This window comes from Bos javanicus, chromosome 9 (assembly GCF_032452875.1).
Source record: "Bos javanicus breed banteng chromosome 9, ARS-OSU_banteng_1.0, whole genome shotgun sequence".
Taxonomy (NCBI): domain Eukaryota; kingdom Metazoa; phylum Chordata; class Mammalia; order Artiodactyla; family Bovidae; genus Bos; species Bos javanicus.
The window spans coordinates 51,941,993-51,958,487 of NC_083876.1; the positions used below are offsets into that span (position 1 = coordinate 51,941,993).

The following is a 16,495-nucleotide window of genomic DNA, read 5'->3' on the forward strand; positions in this document are numbered from 1 at the left end:
CACCAACTTGATGGACAGGAGTTTAAGCAAGTTCCGGGAGTCGGTGATGGACAGGGAAGCCTGGCACACTGCATTCCATGGGGTCACAAAGAGTCGGACACGACTGAGTGACTGAACTGGATTGAACTGAACTGATGGGAAATAGGCTGCTTGGTGTTTGCCGACTTCCTATTCTTTTTGAGAATTTGGCTATTTCACTGTTTTACTATTAATCTCTAAAGCGATAAAACTTCTCTCAAATAACTTAGATTTAGGTGCAAAATCTGATGTAAATCAGATTCAAACTTATTGATAAAAAAAATCAATAGTGGAGAAGTTCCCAGAGATCTGAACTGATGGCTTGATACAATTGTTATATACTGTGATACACATTATTTTACCCTCTTTTCATCAAACCAATCTCTGTTTTTTATACTTCAAACCACTTCCCAAAATATGAGAAATCTTATTAGCTCTTTTATGTTAAGGAGGTCTTTCTACAACAAGGATTATCAAACTTTCACATTGGAACACAAATCTATCTCATAGCTGAGGATTGGTGGGATATATTATCAAGTAAATTGTGCTCAAAATAATACATACAGTCCTATTTAGATATGTTTGAAATATTCTTTAAAGTTGTTTTAATCCATCCATCTATTCTCCCATACAACAAACATTTATTGGGAAAACTGAATATATGTATACTCTGCTAGGTGGCTTCACCCTCAATCTTATCTCATATGTAAGAATAGTTGCTTGGCCCAGAAAAAGCTCAAACAAATACAAGCATCTTTATGAATATAAATAAAACCATATTATAGAAAATTGATAATTTCAATTATGAAATTGATCATTTCAGTTATGATATTGATAATATTCCTGAATGTTTGCAGGTAAGACTTTGCAGGAAGTTCAGCTTACTCCATGATTTATTTGCCAGCCACATTCCCAGTTAAGACTATTAGTACACAAATGATAGAACTGGTCAGAATAATTCAGGGAGTATTAGTGTAGTTTCTTGCCTGTAGCTACTGATAATCTCATCGATATCTCATGCAATTTCTAATAAAAATTGTATATTTGTTAGATTGCAAAAATAAATATAGAATCTAATATGATTTTAAGCCATTTCAAGTGATATGAGAATATAATGATTTAGGTATGGTGTTCCAACTAGAAGTTTTCAGGAGAAGTTTCCCAGAGTAGGTGGCATTCTAGCTGAATTTTACAAGATGAGCTTTTATTTGGCCAGGAAATGATAGGTGAGGAAAGCATCCCGGCACAGAGAACAGCACCAGGACAGGTGTGCAGAGTAGGCAGGGAACTACACCCACTTAAGTATGATTAGGGGTAAGGCATGAGGTATACTAGTGGGACCTGGGGCTGGAGGCCATATGGTCTCCATTTCAAAACTGGTCAGGCTACTTCAAAAAAACGCAAAATGTACCACAGGTCAAAAGGAGCCAGTGAAGAGATTTAAAGAGAAATGAAATAATTGGGCTTTAGGTCTACATTTTAGCATGAGTGCTCTAAGTCCAACACTGCTGTAAAAGAACTAAGAAAGAAAAAATGGAGGCAATGTCTCCTATTCAATATCAGGAAGAGGAGATTTTCTGAAGAGCCGTCTCTCCCAGGAGGATCTGCTCATGCTGTGGCTGCTTGAAGCCGTGGGTCTCCTGTCCATACTTGATTCTGCAACTGGACCCCTCTTCCTCCCCTTCATGAATTATGCCTCATGCCCTGATTATCTTCCCTTATAACCTGATTTCACTTCCTTAATCCTCTCATTCTTTAAGACCCCAGTCAACTTGGACCAACTATTTTCTCCTGAGGAGAAGACAATAAAAAAGAAGCGAGTAAGTTGTACTGTTCAAAATAACAGTATTCTAAATTTATAGCATTAATGCCATGTTTATGTATTTCACATACCTATTCTTTAAAAAAACAGATAGTATGGCTCTATTTAATTAGCTTCTGTATGTATTATGCTTACCCAGTGATATCTACGTTTCAGGATAAAAATAGCTTTAGTAGATCCATATGCAACACCAGCCACTGACATAAAGAATACATAACGAAACCGTTATATTCCAAGAGAAAATCCAGATGATTAATTTCCAAATATTTTTAGTGGAATGTTAACAGAGAAACAAATAATATAATTATACATATGGGTACCCACACAGACTCATACACACACACAAAAACTATACAAAACATTATTTTTCTATTTTAAGCTATGTCATTGAACTTACTTGGTTACTAGAAAAATCTTTTAGAAAGCACCCTGAAACAGCACTGTGGAGATGTAAGACAAAAAAAAAAAATTCCACTACTATATAGCTTTCAGTGTAGAACCTATAATGTCCTTGATGGAGACCATCATGTATTGGGACACATATGCTGTTTTCTACTATTTCTTTGATTAGCCCTCATTCTTGCTCTTCAGGGTTTCTATCATAATACAAGAAAATAAAATTTTAAGCCCAGAAGGATTTTTACAGTAATGCAAGCTATTGATCGGTGCAATTTTTTCAACCAAAGCTTACTATTGCATCCAGATTCCTTACAGCTCCAATATGCCCAGTGGGTTAATATTAGGTAAGGTACAAGCTGTTAGAAAACTACCAGTAATTTTTCTCCCCTCAATGTTGCTACATATTTCAAGCTCCTGTGGGGCAATAACAAAACTTTATTTTTTGCTTTTGTCCAAACCTCAGATTTCAGACATATTCTTAGCAATAAAGATCAGCCATAAAACATGTATTCAAACCATGATTTTCTTGTGTTGGTTAATCCTAAGACATTGGGGCATAGCCATGTCTATTGTCCAGCCCAGAAAGACATCTTAAACACCTGCCATCTCCCCCTATTCCCAGAAGACCATGGATGAACTATAAATAGTGATTGCTATTGCCTTCTCTAACTGGACATTTTAACTTTCCACTATCTGCTTCCCCAGGCTCTGCTTTGAATCTTCTACTTCTGCTTCCTGGCCTGAAGTCCTTTGGTTTGTAGCTAAGCCCATCCTATGTCTAATCTCTAGAGACTGTCTCTGCTTCAGAGGCAATTTTATAGGAGGCTTAAGCTTCAATGTCCTTCATTTGCACAGGCCATTTCCGTGATCCCTGGATTGGGAAGATCCCCCTGGAGGAGGGAATAGCAACTCACTCCAGTATTCTTGCCTGGAGAATCTTCATGGACAGAGGAGCCTACAGGGTTACAGTCCATAAGATCACAAACAACTGGACACGACTGAAGCGACTTCGCACTCGCACTCTCGTGACCCTGAATGGGAAACTAGAAATTTTCATTTACATTGAAAAGTAAGAATTTGGGGGACTTCCTTGGAAGCCCAGTGGTCAAAAATCCACACTTCCAATGCGGGGGGTGTGGATTTGATCCCTGGTTGAGATCCTACATTCTGCATGGCATGGCAAAAAAAAAAAAAGTAAGAAATTGTATTTTTTCTCAAAGATGACCACCCATACATTTATGAGGCTTTTGATGCCACAAAACTTAGATCTGCCCCTAATTTCATCCCTATATTAGTGTTTTGGTTGAGGTTCCCCTTGTAGAACTGTTCTCTTCAGTCTCACCAACTGGGTTCTCCTTGCTGAGGCCCACAGCTATGTTCCAGCTTGATCTAGGCGTCTCTAGGCTTCTGCACAAAAAGCCATGCCAGGCTCATCTCTGGGCCCTGCTTATCAGCATAAGAGAAGAAAAACCTGAACTACAATAAATAGTATAAGACAAATATTACCCTAAAAGCATGTATGTGAATAAAATGCAAAATTAAGTCCCCAAGATAGGATAGAAAACAGATTACTTTCATCTGCTGCCAGTTTCTCATCTGCTGCCGGTTTCTCTGGGACATATCCTAGAATTGCATGAAAACTGGGAAAAAGAAAGCTATTGATACTTCTAATGCAGACATATCTAAATATCTCTGAGTGACAATTTAGCCACAGATAGAGGGTCCTGAAAGTATGTTTGTTTCCACCTAAATGTTGGCACCATCGGAGACTACAGCCCAAGCGGATAAAGCTGTACATGTGGGGCTGTCCACCTGCAGAATGGCAGGTGGAAAATTATTCAGGGGAAAGAGTTTAATTGGTGACCTTTAAAATAATGATTCATTACCTTAAAACACTTTTATTATGTCAGCGTGAGTGCTTCAATTGAAACTAATGTATTTAAATCAAAAACAGTAGGTCTTATTTAACCTATCTCAACCAAAAAAAAAAGTACATTTTAAAGAATTTGTTGGAATTCTTTACTTTTCCTTCACCTTCCCCCATTCTCCTTTCATCCTTTTCTTTTGCTCTTTTCTGTGCTACTTTCTTCCTCTTTCCTTCTTTTCTTCCCTTCTTTCTTTCTTCTTCCCCTCCCTCTGTTAAAGCCCTGCTTTTATTACTTGGGCGTTCTCCAATTGTTCATTTGCAAATGAAGTTGTATCTGCAGAGTAGTCTCTAACTCTAAATAGTCAAAATCCTTTCTCCATTTCCTGGAAGCAGCTGGCCGAAAATGACTTCAGGAAAAACTCTTCCAACCAGGCAAAGAAATCTGGCAGACCAGTGTTCAACTTTTGATTTGACCCTTACTAGTTACTACCTGGATATGGTATTGGGTATGGAAGTGAGATAATATTTGTAAAGCAGCTGCTGAGGTTCTGGACCCTTAATTAAGGTTAGTTCACTGCATTGGCCCTCATAGTCTAATGATTGGTCCTCCATCATTTCCTCATTGCACGTATTTTTGTATGTCCAGCCCAAAGGCAACCCTTTTAGGTCTTACATTTGGCCTGGATTTTCCCAGAAAGAGTAACTGAGAAAATTAACAACCTATTAAATGATACGCTGAAAGTGTTGCACGACTCACAAAAACCAGATTCCTATATGCTAACATGGATCTGAACCTAGAGCAGACATATGCAGGCAGCTACTCCAGTACCAAGAAAATAAATGGCTGGGTAAAAGCTATATTTACTAGAACATGTTTGTGATTTTTGAAGGAAAATTTTGTGACCAGTTTTCATTATATTCTGGGCTATGTAACTTTTTATGGCATACACATTTATAAATAAAAGTATGAGAGCCTCTAAATCACTGACTTAGGCTGAAATGATGCCTCTAGGGTTTGGGATTATAAAAAAATAAAAGGAGACTGAGCAGGGATCATAAGGCAATATCCTACAGGAAGCAAATTGATACCTGGGATTACAGTAGCAATTCCTCTCTGGCATTCACGAAGGAACATATTTTAGATAAACAAATAGGCAGAACATTTTGGATCTCTGTAAATAGATCTAAAAAGTCAGGCAAGAGCCTTTCCCTATATGGGTGAAAATGACATCATTCATAACCTTTTGAGCAATTGGTGCATTTTGGAGAGCTATAATTTGCAGATATGATACTGAAGTTGAACTATTCACTCTATTTAACATTATAGCCCTATTGGCAGAACATGAGAAAGACAAGCTATGACTAAATTTCTCATGACTATTTTTTCAATAAGAAAATTTCACCTGTAACATTTCCATATTAAAAATGTGTTTAGATATTAAATATATATATTTTTTCTGTATCTGAAAAAATGCTGATTTATTCCCATATCAATCTTTTAGGCCAAATGCCATAACTGCTATTTTTCTAATGGATGTACAGACATAGGAAGTTAAGTGACACACAGAAGGGATCCTACACCACAGTCATTTTCTATCTTTTAGTCATATGTTCCAAGGTGTCAGTGTGCAAAGTACTGAGTGAGGAGTTTAGAGGAGCTTGAAATGAAAAAGAAAATGTTATATTATTCTTAAGGAATTTAGAAACAATAGGAGAGAGGAAATATTACACAAATATTTATGATGCAAGAAGCAGCTTAACATGTGCCATGAGAAATGTACGATCACAGATCATAGAGTTTCAAAGAAGGCAGAAGTCTGTCCAAGATAACTCAAAAAAGCTTCATGAACAAATGTTATTCAATCTAGATCTTGAATTATAAACAGAATTTGAAACAAAAAATATTGGTGAATTGTATTCTAAGAATCCAATTTTAAGTAAACTTGCATTTGTTCCTCTTGAACAAAAACTCTGAGAGGTAAAATTAAAACCTAACAAAAGTCTTTGTTATTACCTCATAATAACAGAAAATTTTTTGACTTCTGTGCTCATAATTTCCACCAATTATTTCTAATGGAATCTGAAGATCAGAGTATACTACGGGTAAGAAACAGCATGAACAAAGAAAAAAAAATCACTAACTCTCTACTGATTGCAATATTTGATGTCTAATGACCAGAGGTAGAAGGAGGGAGGAGCGTTAGTGACTGACATCGTCCTCTGGGCAACTCTGGGAGTACTGTAGCTTTAAAAAGAACACATATACCCTAATTCATTTAGTTGAGCACTTATTTTAAAATAAATCAGAATAAGAAACATACATAATAAATTACTGCAGGTTTGTTATCTTTTCTTTTTTAGTGTGTTTTTTCCATTTACCTAACAATGAAAAACATTATGTTATTTTCATTTTATTTGAATATCCATTCATCTGGATGGGGTACAGGATATAAACTGGTTATGCTGTTTTGATAAAGTACATAAATTAGCCTTCCTTTTATTCATGCCATTCCCTTTTATTATTTATAGTTATGCTCACCAAAAAGAACAAATAAATCCTGTGAAGACACTGTACAAGCCTCTATTGGAAATATTAGTGTTCACATACGATAATCCCTTTCACAGGGTGAAGGCACTGCAAACAGCTCCTCAAGCCCTGAGTTTCCACTGTGCACTTAGGGTCACTCGTGGGCATCTACATAAACAAATGTCACTACTGGTTAAAAGGAGACATTCAGACACTCAGGACCTGGAGTAAAAATGGAATTCTTGACACATGGATAAACTAGAACTCCCACCTACTTAAAAATTACTCGCAAGATTATTGCTAAAGTAACTTTCCTATTAATTCATGTTAATAGCTCTTGGGTTTGAAAACAGTATTGTGGGTTAGTGCTAGTATATATCACCTTCTTCAAGGTAATAATTTAAGTATAAGTAAATGTAAGATACATCTGACTATATCATTCGCATAAGCAGTGCAAAAATATTCAGAAACAACAGGGAAAAATGCATTTGTATGCTTAATTTGAATAGAATTAGTGAATCAGGTCCTTGCAAACTAAACTTGAGTGTGAAGGAAACATATCCAGAGAGACAAGGGGCAGGGTGAGCAGGGGTTGCCAGAGGAGGGAGAGAAGGGGAAGATGTGGGAAGACCAAGCAAATAGCCTCTTTATACATTGAGACGGTTTTGAGAATAATAATGTGCTAGTTTCTTTCTTTCTTTTTTTTTTTTTTAATCTAAGTAGCTATTGAAGATTGTAATGATTTCAGTCTAAAAAGCAATGCTGGAAAGCCTCTTTGGAGATTGCCAACTCCCACTGTGCAGAAACACTGTGTTCCTGCGTGCTGGTGTAATGGAGACAAACAAAAGAAACACTTCAAGGAAAAGGGAGGCAGCAGAGGGAGGGCAGAAAAAGCGCGGAAGACATGGTTCCCAGAAAAACAGTAAGAGTTTTAGCTATGGCCAAAAGCAAACATAACAACCCCCAGGTTTGAAACTGATATAAGTTAAATTAAAAGGTTAGCCATGTAAGCAATATAATACATAATGATATTCTCAGTCAAAATAATAGTCACTTGTTATCAACAATAATGATCTAGTCCCAGTTGCAGTGATACCAAATCCCCCCACACACATACACACACCTTAAACTGGCTCAATTTGATTTCACCTTTTCAGATATCTAATTGGGCTCCTATTGGGAGCAAATTTATTTGAAAGATTAGTTATGTAAACACGTTGTTCTATTGCTTCAGTCTGCTTGCACATGTCTCTTTTTTTCTCCCTTTTGGAAAAATAAATATTTTAAAAATCAACATACATAACTACACAATGAAAGTATCCTAATTAAGATGTCTCTTAGTTACTTCAGCTCCTATAAAGCTTTAAACATGGCTTATTACCTCCAGATTCTGACCAAAGGTTAATAATAATTACTGTTTGCTTTCAAATGTTCTTAATGCAAAACTTGCATGAGATGAAAACCATGTGAGGTGAAAATTTGTATTGTATGCACGTTCCAGAAAAGACTATGAAGATAAACATTTTAAGTAAGTATATTTAAATTTGTTTTTAATCTCAAAAAATTTTATCACAGTGTCTGTTTGGCAAAACCAATACAATATTGTAAAGTTTAAAAATAAAATAAATAAATAAATAAAAATTAAAAAAAAAAAACTATGAAATGAGGATTAACTCTGCTATTTCTGTACTAGGAACGGATGCTTCTTGGATAGTCATTATATGTCATTATAAATCAACATATAATTACTATGTTATTCACCATTGTATAAGGTTTATCTGTAGGTTTCATCAAAGTATTTTGGTGTTACTACATTTCATATGGTACAGTGCAAATGAAGCATCTCCTTCTTGTAACCAGAAATATTCTCTGGAAAAAATCACCCTGAATTATTCTGATATATGGTCTTCACATCCCTATTTGGCAAGCAAATTATTGTATCTGAAAACTATGAAGAAAGGAAGTTCAGGGGGAAAAAAAAAGACATGGGCAAGACGTTGTGGCCAAAAACTCCAAACCACTAATGCTGTCAAAATTATTTTGAAAGTCACAAAGTAATCTGAGAACCATATATTACTTAGCTTCTTTTTTAACAGAGACATGATCTTGATTATGCTATCTTTATTATCACTGTGTTAAAAAGTGTAATTGTAAAATTTACCAATGTACAGTAAGTTCATTAATTATAATACAAAAATATTCTACCAATGGACACAGAATAATATTGAATGATATTCTTTTGTATAGTCCACTGAAATAATAGTTGTTTAATACAGTATTTACATACTTAATATCTGAGTAGCTATTAGCCATACCTGGTTATAAGATAGAAAAATAACAAAGAGCAATATAGGAATTCTGCTCTTACTGACAACTGCTGTTCATGTTTCTCGAATAAAGAAAACATTTTTTTTTTGCTTAATATTATTCAAGAAATTGAAAAACCTAGCTGTTAACTACAGGCAGATCCATTCTTATTCATAATACTCAAATGTTTCATTTTGATATCTCATGTCCCTTTTGTTTTTAATTATTTATTATCAGTGCTAGCATATTATATATAATATAATGATAGTTATTATTACATAATGGCTAACATTTATGAAACATTTACCATGTGCCATGCATTTTTATAAGAGCTTTACATACACTGACACATTTAATTCTCATGACAACCTGAGAGATGTATTTTATTATCCCAATTATATAGATGAAAGGTTAAATAACTTGCCCAAGAGCAAATGCATTTTAAGTGGGAGTCAGAATTAAACCCTGGTAGTCTGCTTTGTACACAGTACTTCTGGTATTGGAAAGTCAAGGCATGACTAAATATATCTATATTTATTTGAATGTATTCAAATTATCATATAAGTTTATAGTATTTCTAAGCAGTAGAATATGTATGATTTACCAATAAAATTGTAATATACTTTTCAGAGGAAACAGTATTATCACATACGACCATCCATCCTCTGGAAAATAAAATTTTTAAAGACAGAGTGAAGAAAAGAGAAAGATGGAGGCCACCTAAGACTCCAAGGAAGAGCAATGGGCTAGAGTCACTCCCTTCCTTTACCTTATCTTTTGATGATTTCAATATGGCTGTAGTTTGTATTATTCTCATTGCTTGCTTTTTATTTAAAAAAAAGAAGTAAAAGACGTGTTTGTCAACTAAAAATGATTAAGAAGAATGTGGACTTTTATTTTACTCTTTCCTCACAAAATCCAGTTATTTTTCTAGAATACATTTTTTTTTAAGAAGACAGTTTAATAGCAAGTTCTGTCTCCATTCATTATGATGCTTAACAAGACGGTCTGGGTGGGTGGTTGCTCATCTGGAGCTTGGTAGTGGGTTGCTTGCTAAATAATAAGTAGGTCAATCTAAAGAAACAACTCTGATGATGGTAGAGAACTCTAGATGATGATGGTCTGTGGTGGTCTCACCTACCTAGATGTCTGCCTGTGGACTTTCACACCTGGGACTGAGTTTCCATTTATGTTCAGATTTGAAGCAGCAGCAGTGTAAGTAAAACAGCACAAGACAGTAACATACGAAGTTGGAAAGATATAGTCTGGGCCCTCTAGAAGCTCACAACTTAGTGCATGAATGAGTGGCAGAGACTAAGTGTTTACTATGACTCTGAGACATTGTACAAGTTGTTGGTGAAGACAATGCCACATAATCTAAGAGGGGCCAACGCAGGGTAATCAGGAAGCCTTCACAGAAGAGACGACGTGTGTCTGGATCTTGCAGAAGGTTTTATCATCAAGCCAACCAAAGAGAACAGGGAGAGGGATATGCAGAGATTAAAACAGTTCTTGCCAGAAGGAAAATACAACAACCCAATCAATTTCACTTGCGCAGAAATCAGTTCTTAGAAACTACTTACAAACTCCAGCAAAGCAGAAGGATTCTCAGCCATTCCCAGCAAGTTTGTAATCCCACATGGAACTCTCCTCATTCATTTGCTGAGAGTATGAATATGGGGCAACAGTGGTGAAATCATCCAGCGATGATTTTAACCCCTCAGCCCTTCATCATTTAGCACCTTCCCCTCACTTTGCTGTTTCTCTGTTTGGAGTTCTGTTAAGCAGGGTGCTTGTGGCTTTAAAAATGCAAAATGGTTGCCAAAAAGAACAGTTTTGCCATGTAGCAAATGTTCATACTCTGCAATGCTAATTTATGTCCTTCCCTATAGTTATACAGGTTGCTATGTGCAATGAATTAAACATTAATAAAAATATTTGATGATGCTATTAGAGAATATATGGAGAAAGATGAATGCTTGAGTACAGGTGTTGGCATTCTAAGGAGACAGTTTTTTTCTTTTCTCAAGATTTGAAAAGCCACTGAAATGAAAGCATTTGGAAAATGCAACTATTGGAAAACTTAGCATGAGTAAGTTTCTGTTGCTTAACTTGGGTACTGGCTTCATGGATGTGCAATTGGAAATAATTCACTTATTTCCAATAAGTTCTACACTTATGATAAGAATACTTTCATTTGGATATATCATATATTAATAACAACTTTAAGAAATTTTAGCATTAGCAATGAAATCTTTAATACATTCAAAAATGCAGAAGTATAACCATATTTTTTCAGTTCCAAATCTAAAATAAAAACAACATAAAAATAGGAGAAACACTTCTCCACATAGAAATGGATTTTTTCATCTCTTGAAGAAATTTGATAAACGTAATAGGAATTCTGGCTATGATATTTGTGGAAAATACCCACAAAATATATATTTGTGAATGAAGTAGGACATTTTTTTTCATTTTACTTGAGCTCAATACATTGCTGCTTTTGTTTCCACTTTTGTGTTTCCATATAAGAGAACGGAACAGCCCTAGAGGCTGACAGACAGTTATGTGGCATTTAACAACAGAGAAGGAGGCTCTGTCCGCCAAGAGTGGCAATAAGCTGACTGACTTCATGGAATACTAGAGGTGGGGAAATTACCTTGATGCTTTCTACTTGTGCTGATTTTTTCTTCTGCTGACACTTTTGATGTTCTGAAAGTTGCTTTGCTCACATCCTCTGCTACTGGTGTCAAAGCACACTCTCAATCTTCACATGCCAAAAGAGGAAGAAAACCTTATTTCAATGCCCAAAAGACTTAGCTCCTGTCAAAGACATTCATTTAACACTCACAGTTGGTCTATGGCAACTTGAAGATGTTGTCTTAAGAAGTAGGGCTGATAGGGGGTGGGGTGGAGAAGAAAAGGCCTGGCTTTCTAGGGAAATCTTGTGCTTACCAAATCCTGAAGGCATGCAATAAGAAGGGCTTGTACCCTCATGAATAGAGGGCAATTTTGACTGTTACAAGGCCTGTGCTTCTTCAGGAAAAGGGGGTGGGGTTAAGCAAGCATAAGATCATTACAACTGGCTAAGAAAGGGGATATTCTAAAAACAATTAATAGTTTTTTTATTAGCAAAGCTTTCTCTGATAAAATTAACTGCCCTCAGTCTTGTTTCTTTTTTAGTTTTGGTCAGCTACAGCTAATACATTTCATAATAAGAAAAGTCATCACCATCATTAATTGCAGACTTTGAATCTTCTTAATGTTTCAAGTACTCTAAATATCGTACTGAAAACATAGCCATTCCTAAATATGTGTGGCAACTGAATTCTAATCTGCATAAAATAATCATATAAAACTGGAAGTCATTTATAAAAAGGTAATCAAATGTTTTAGTAGAGATTTGCTATTTGGCTAAATGGCGGACAGATGACAAGCCACTCTTCTATTTACTCTGAACACATACACATCTATATTGCATACCCATCTCAGAGCATTTATTCATCTTCCACCCCTACCCCCACCACAATAGTCCTCTCTGATGGTCTCATTTGTTCCACCCTGAAATTCATGCCAGAACATGATGAAGTACACAAACTTAGTTTGATGAACTAATGAACAAACTTAGTTCATTGAGCCCTCTTTTCTTTCCTTAGGCTATTTTTAAAAACTGTGTCTTTTACACAATAAATCCTAATTCAGCCAATCCCAATTCATTCAAACAGCATCTGAATTTTAAAATTGGCTCCTTTTCAGACAATTAGCCAGAGTGCCAATTTCCCAGTCAAATAAAATCATTTTCCCATTAACATTTTTGGTTATATAATCTGCTATACAAATATAATACTATTAAAACTCAATGTGCAAATTAAGTCCCTAGAATATCTCAGTTGCTAATTTGGTCAGATAATTCCAAGCATACATTTTGCCGTCATTTAAATTGGAGATTTTTTTCTGCTGGCTGATTGCTTTCCAAGGGTGAGAATGTGGCTGAAGAGCCCAGTGCATGTCTCAGATTTTCCACACTTTGTACACATGGAAAGTGTCTTTGGGCTGGGACTCTCTCCTCTGTCTGTAGAGCATATTGTACTTGCAGCCCTGCCTTTCCTCCTTCTAGGCTGCCAGACACATTTGCCCAAAATGAGTCACTCAGTCTTTGATTTTTTGCATTTAAGTTTGGCCTGTCTAATGTTGTTTGCACAGCCATGCCACATTGTTAGAAGTTGCGATTCAGTGTGTCCTTGGAGCTTTTCTTCTGCCAGCCCAGCCTTCTTGCAGTGCCCTATTTCAGTTCACTGTTGAGCAGCTGACTCAGGGCCTTAAAGTGAACCACCCCCGATGTTTGCCCAGTTCCCATGCTTGCTGCTGTGCTGATCTTTGCTTCACAGCTACAGGCCCAGCTGGAGACATACTTTTAGTAATCTTGCTTTCCCATTTTTGTCACATATGTCTTGCAGGTGATGCGGGAAGCTGCCTGCGACATCTGTGACAGATCCAGACCTCCCAACCATATGGAAGGTTGGACAGTACCAAACATTTGATTGGATCCAGAGTTTGGTGCCACATTTACTGCCAACCTTCTAAAAGGCACACAGGCCATCTTGAGTTGGTTTCTAGTTCTTTGTTTCCCAGAGCTACAATTCAGAATAGTTTGATTTTCAACAATTTCAGTGATACACCACTATCACCTACAGATTACTGGTTACTGAGTGTACAAATTACATAATCACCTTAAGTCTCAGTTTCTTTATTTGTCAGATTATGATAATAATCATTTCTGCTCCATCTGCCAATGTAGGAGACACAGGTTCGATTCCTGTTCCAGGAAAATCTCCCATGCCACAGATCAACTAAGGCCTGAACTGCAACTGCTAAGCCTGTGCTCTAGAGCCCACGACCCACAACTACTAAAGCCCTTGCGTCCTAGAACGCATGCTCTGCAGCAAAAGAACTCACAACAAGAAGAAGCCTGTGCTGTGCAACTATAAGGTGGCCTCTGCTCACTGCAGCTAGAAAAAGCCAGCACAGCAACAAAGACCCAGCACAGCCAAAAAAAAATTTTTAATTTTTACAAGTTTATAAATCAAAATTTCTTTTTTCAACCCATCATTATTTTTAACTGTATTCATATTTAGAGAGCCTGAACATGGAATTATATATTTCTCTGAACTTCCTGAACTTTACTAACTGGAATTGTAAGGTTATCATATTTGGCTATATAATCATCTCACTATTTAAAATTCTAATATAAAAATATGATTTTCTCTCAAAGTTGATTTGACTTCTACTTTATGTAAAAGTTCTTATTCAAGAACAGTAGAATTTATCACACTGCTTTCTCACTCTTATGAGAAACTATGAGAGTAAAGACACACCAAATGTAATCAGAATTTTCGTATATAATAATGGGGCCATTTTTCACCACTGACTCTGCCATTGGACCAGCCCTATTATTGATAATAGGAAAGTTTAAGACACACTTTCCTTTTGGCCAGTCTGTGGATTCATACACACATATACAAAGTTACATATAAACATACTTTTTCAATGTCAAATGCTGCAAGTTATATGTTTCTTATAAAAAAGGTTTGGTCATCCACTTACGTATAAGCCTTTGTGTGTGTTAGTCACTTGGTCATGTCCAACTCTTTGCAACTCCATGAACTGTAGCCCACCAGGCTCCTCTGTCCATGGAATTCTCCAGGCAAGAATACTGGAGTTGCCATTTCCTTCTACAGGGGATCTTTCCAACACAGGGGCTGAACCTGCATCTCCTATGTTGCAGGCGGATTCTTTACCATGTGAGCCACCAGGGAAGCCCCATTCATAAGTGCAAACAAATCAGTTTTGGTCATACCAATAATATTATATTACTTTAATTATTTTAACATTATATATAAAATATGGTTGATTATGACATATGCATATATGCATATGTGCCATTTGTATGTGTATATATGTGATTGCATATGTATGCTGCTAAGTTGCTGCAATTGTGTCCAACTCTGTGTGACCCCATAGACAGCGACCCACCAGGCTTCCCCGTCCCTGGGATTCTCCAGGCAAGAACACTGGAGTAGGTTGCCATTTCCTTCTCCAATTACATATGTATAAATATCTGCAAAAATTATTCATTATTCTTTGTCCTGATTTTTTCCTTTGTTGCTTCTTCCTTGGAATTACTGAGCACTTGATGTATTTTCATATTTTTTATTTACTAGGCTGTACAAATTATACATACTTATTTCTATGATTTCATTAATATGTATATTATTGTGCTTATTAAACTGAGTAGTATCCAGTTTTCAAAATATTCATTAGAATTATTTATCTTTCTCAAAGGCTAACTTTTTAAAATCAGACCAGTAAGTCTATTGCAAAATATATTCTTCCTTGTGTTCTAAGAAGAACTCTATAATCATCATCCACGGACCACAAAAATAATATTGTAGATTTTTCTTTCTTGATAGCATATTCCCTTTAGCTATCAAAAAAAAATGACTTTAGATTGGAAAAAGGCATGAAAACATCAGCTGTGTCTTCAAAGCCTTCAGTTTCCTTCCTAGGAAGATATATTCCATGATCATTTTGCCCAACTTGTTCAATTATTTAACAAATCTTCATTGAATGCCTTTTTGTGACAGTCAATCTTCTGGCTGGACAGACAGGTGAATCTACCACAGTGGGAAGAAATTAGTCAGCTGACCCAGGTTATGTTGACATATTGTGCCTAATAAATGATCGCACTGGGGGCAGGACTTCAGGTCTGAAGCCAAATTCTACTTAGGATGGTCAGATCCACTCAGTGCCTCCAACTGACCTCTAATTCAAGTCATTCTACAGAATTTCCCCAGGAGAATGCTGAAAGTCTACACAATCAGAAAGATTTATTTCAACTCTCTACCTGTGCTTAGAAAGACTCAGAGTTGGCCGCTTAAAGAATGTGAGGGTCCTCATTCTGGAAGGTAGATGCATTGGTTATTAAGTATTTTTGTGTAAGGAACTTGAAAGTCAGGAAAGCAACACTTACCACAAGGAGATCTCTAGCTCTCTCCTGTTTTCAGGCATTCTTCATATCTATATGTTTTCATAGTCTTATTATTAAATAAATCCTATATCACCTTATTTTATCTGTCAGAATCTAATCAGCAAAGGCGATCACCATTGTAGAAACCATAGAAATACTTTAAGAAGTCAACATACCTCTAACTTAGACATACCAAGTCAACTTTCTACCAATTCAGTTCTACCTCCAGGCAGCTTTGATAAAACTTTTATAGGACTCCTTTGTGCCCCTAAATTTTTCTGTTCTAGGACAAATACATCTTTTTATTGCTCAGAGTTCTAGGTTTCCTCTGTTGTGTGCTTCCACACACATTAAGGACAATGGCAATAATCATAGTGACCAAATCTTCAAGATATATGTCTACTTCAACAGATGATCCTATTCACAAAGCAGAAATAGAGATACAGACATAGAGAACAAATGTATGGATACCAAGGGGAAAAAGGGGTGGATGGGGGAATTGGCAGATTGGGATTGATATATATATAT

At 36.2% G+C, this 16,495-nt stretch overlaps 1 long non-coding RNA gene across 1 annotated transcript in view; it reads right to left on the reverse strand.

Annotated features, from left to right (window-relative positions):
• Positions 1–11,292: 11,292 nt before the first annotated feature.
• Positions 11,293–16,495, reverse strand: part of LOC133254427 (uncharacterized) — a 108,537-nt gene continuing 103,334 nt past the window's right edge. Inside the window, exon 3 of the long non-coding RNA XR_009738670.1 lies at positions 11,293–11,707. This is a non-coding gene — a long non-coding RNA (uncharacterized LOC133254427). The remainder of the gene's footprint in view (positions 11,708–16,495) is intronic.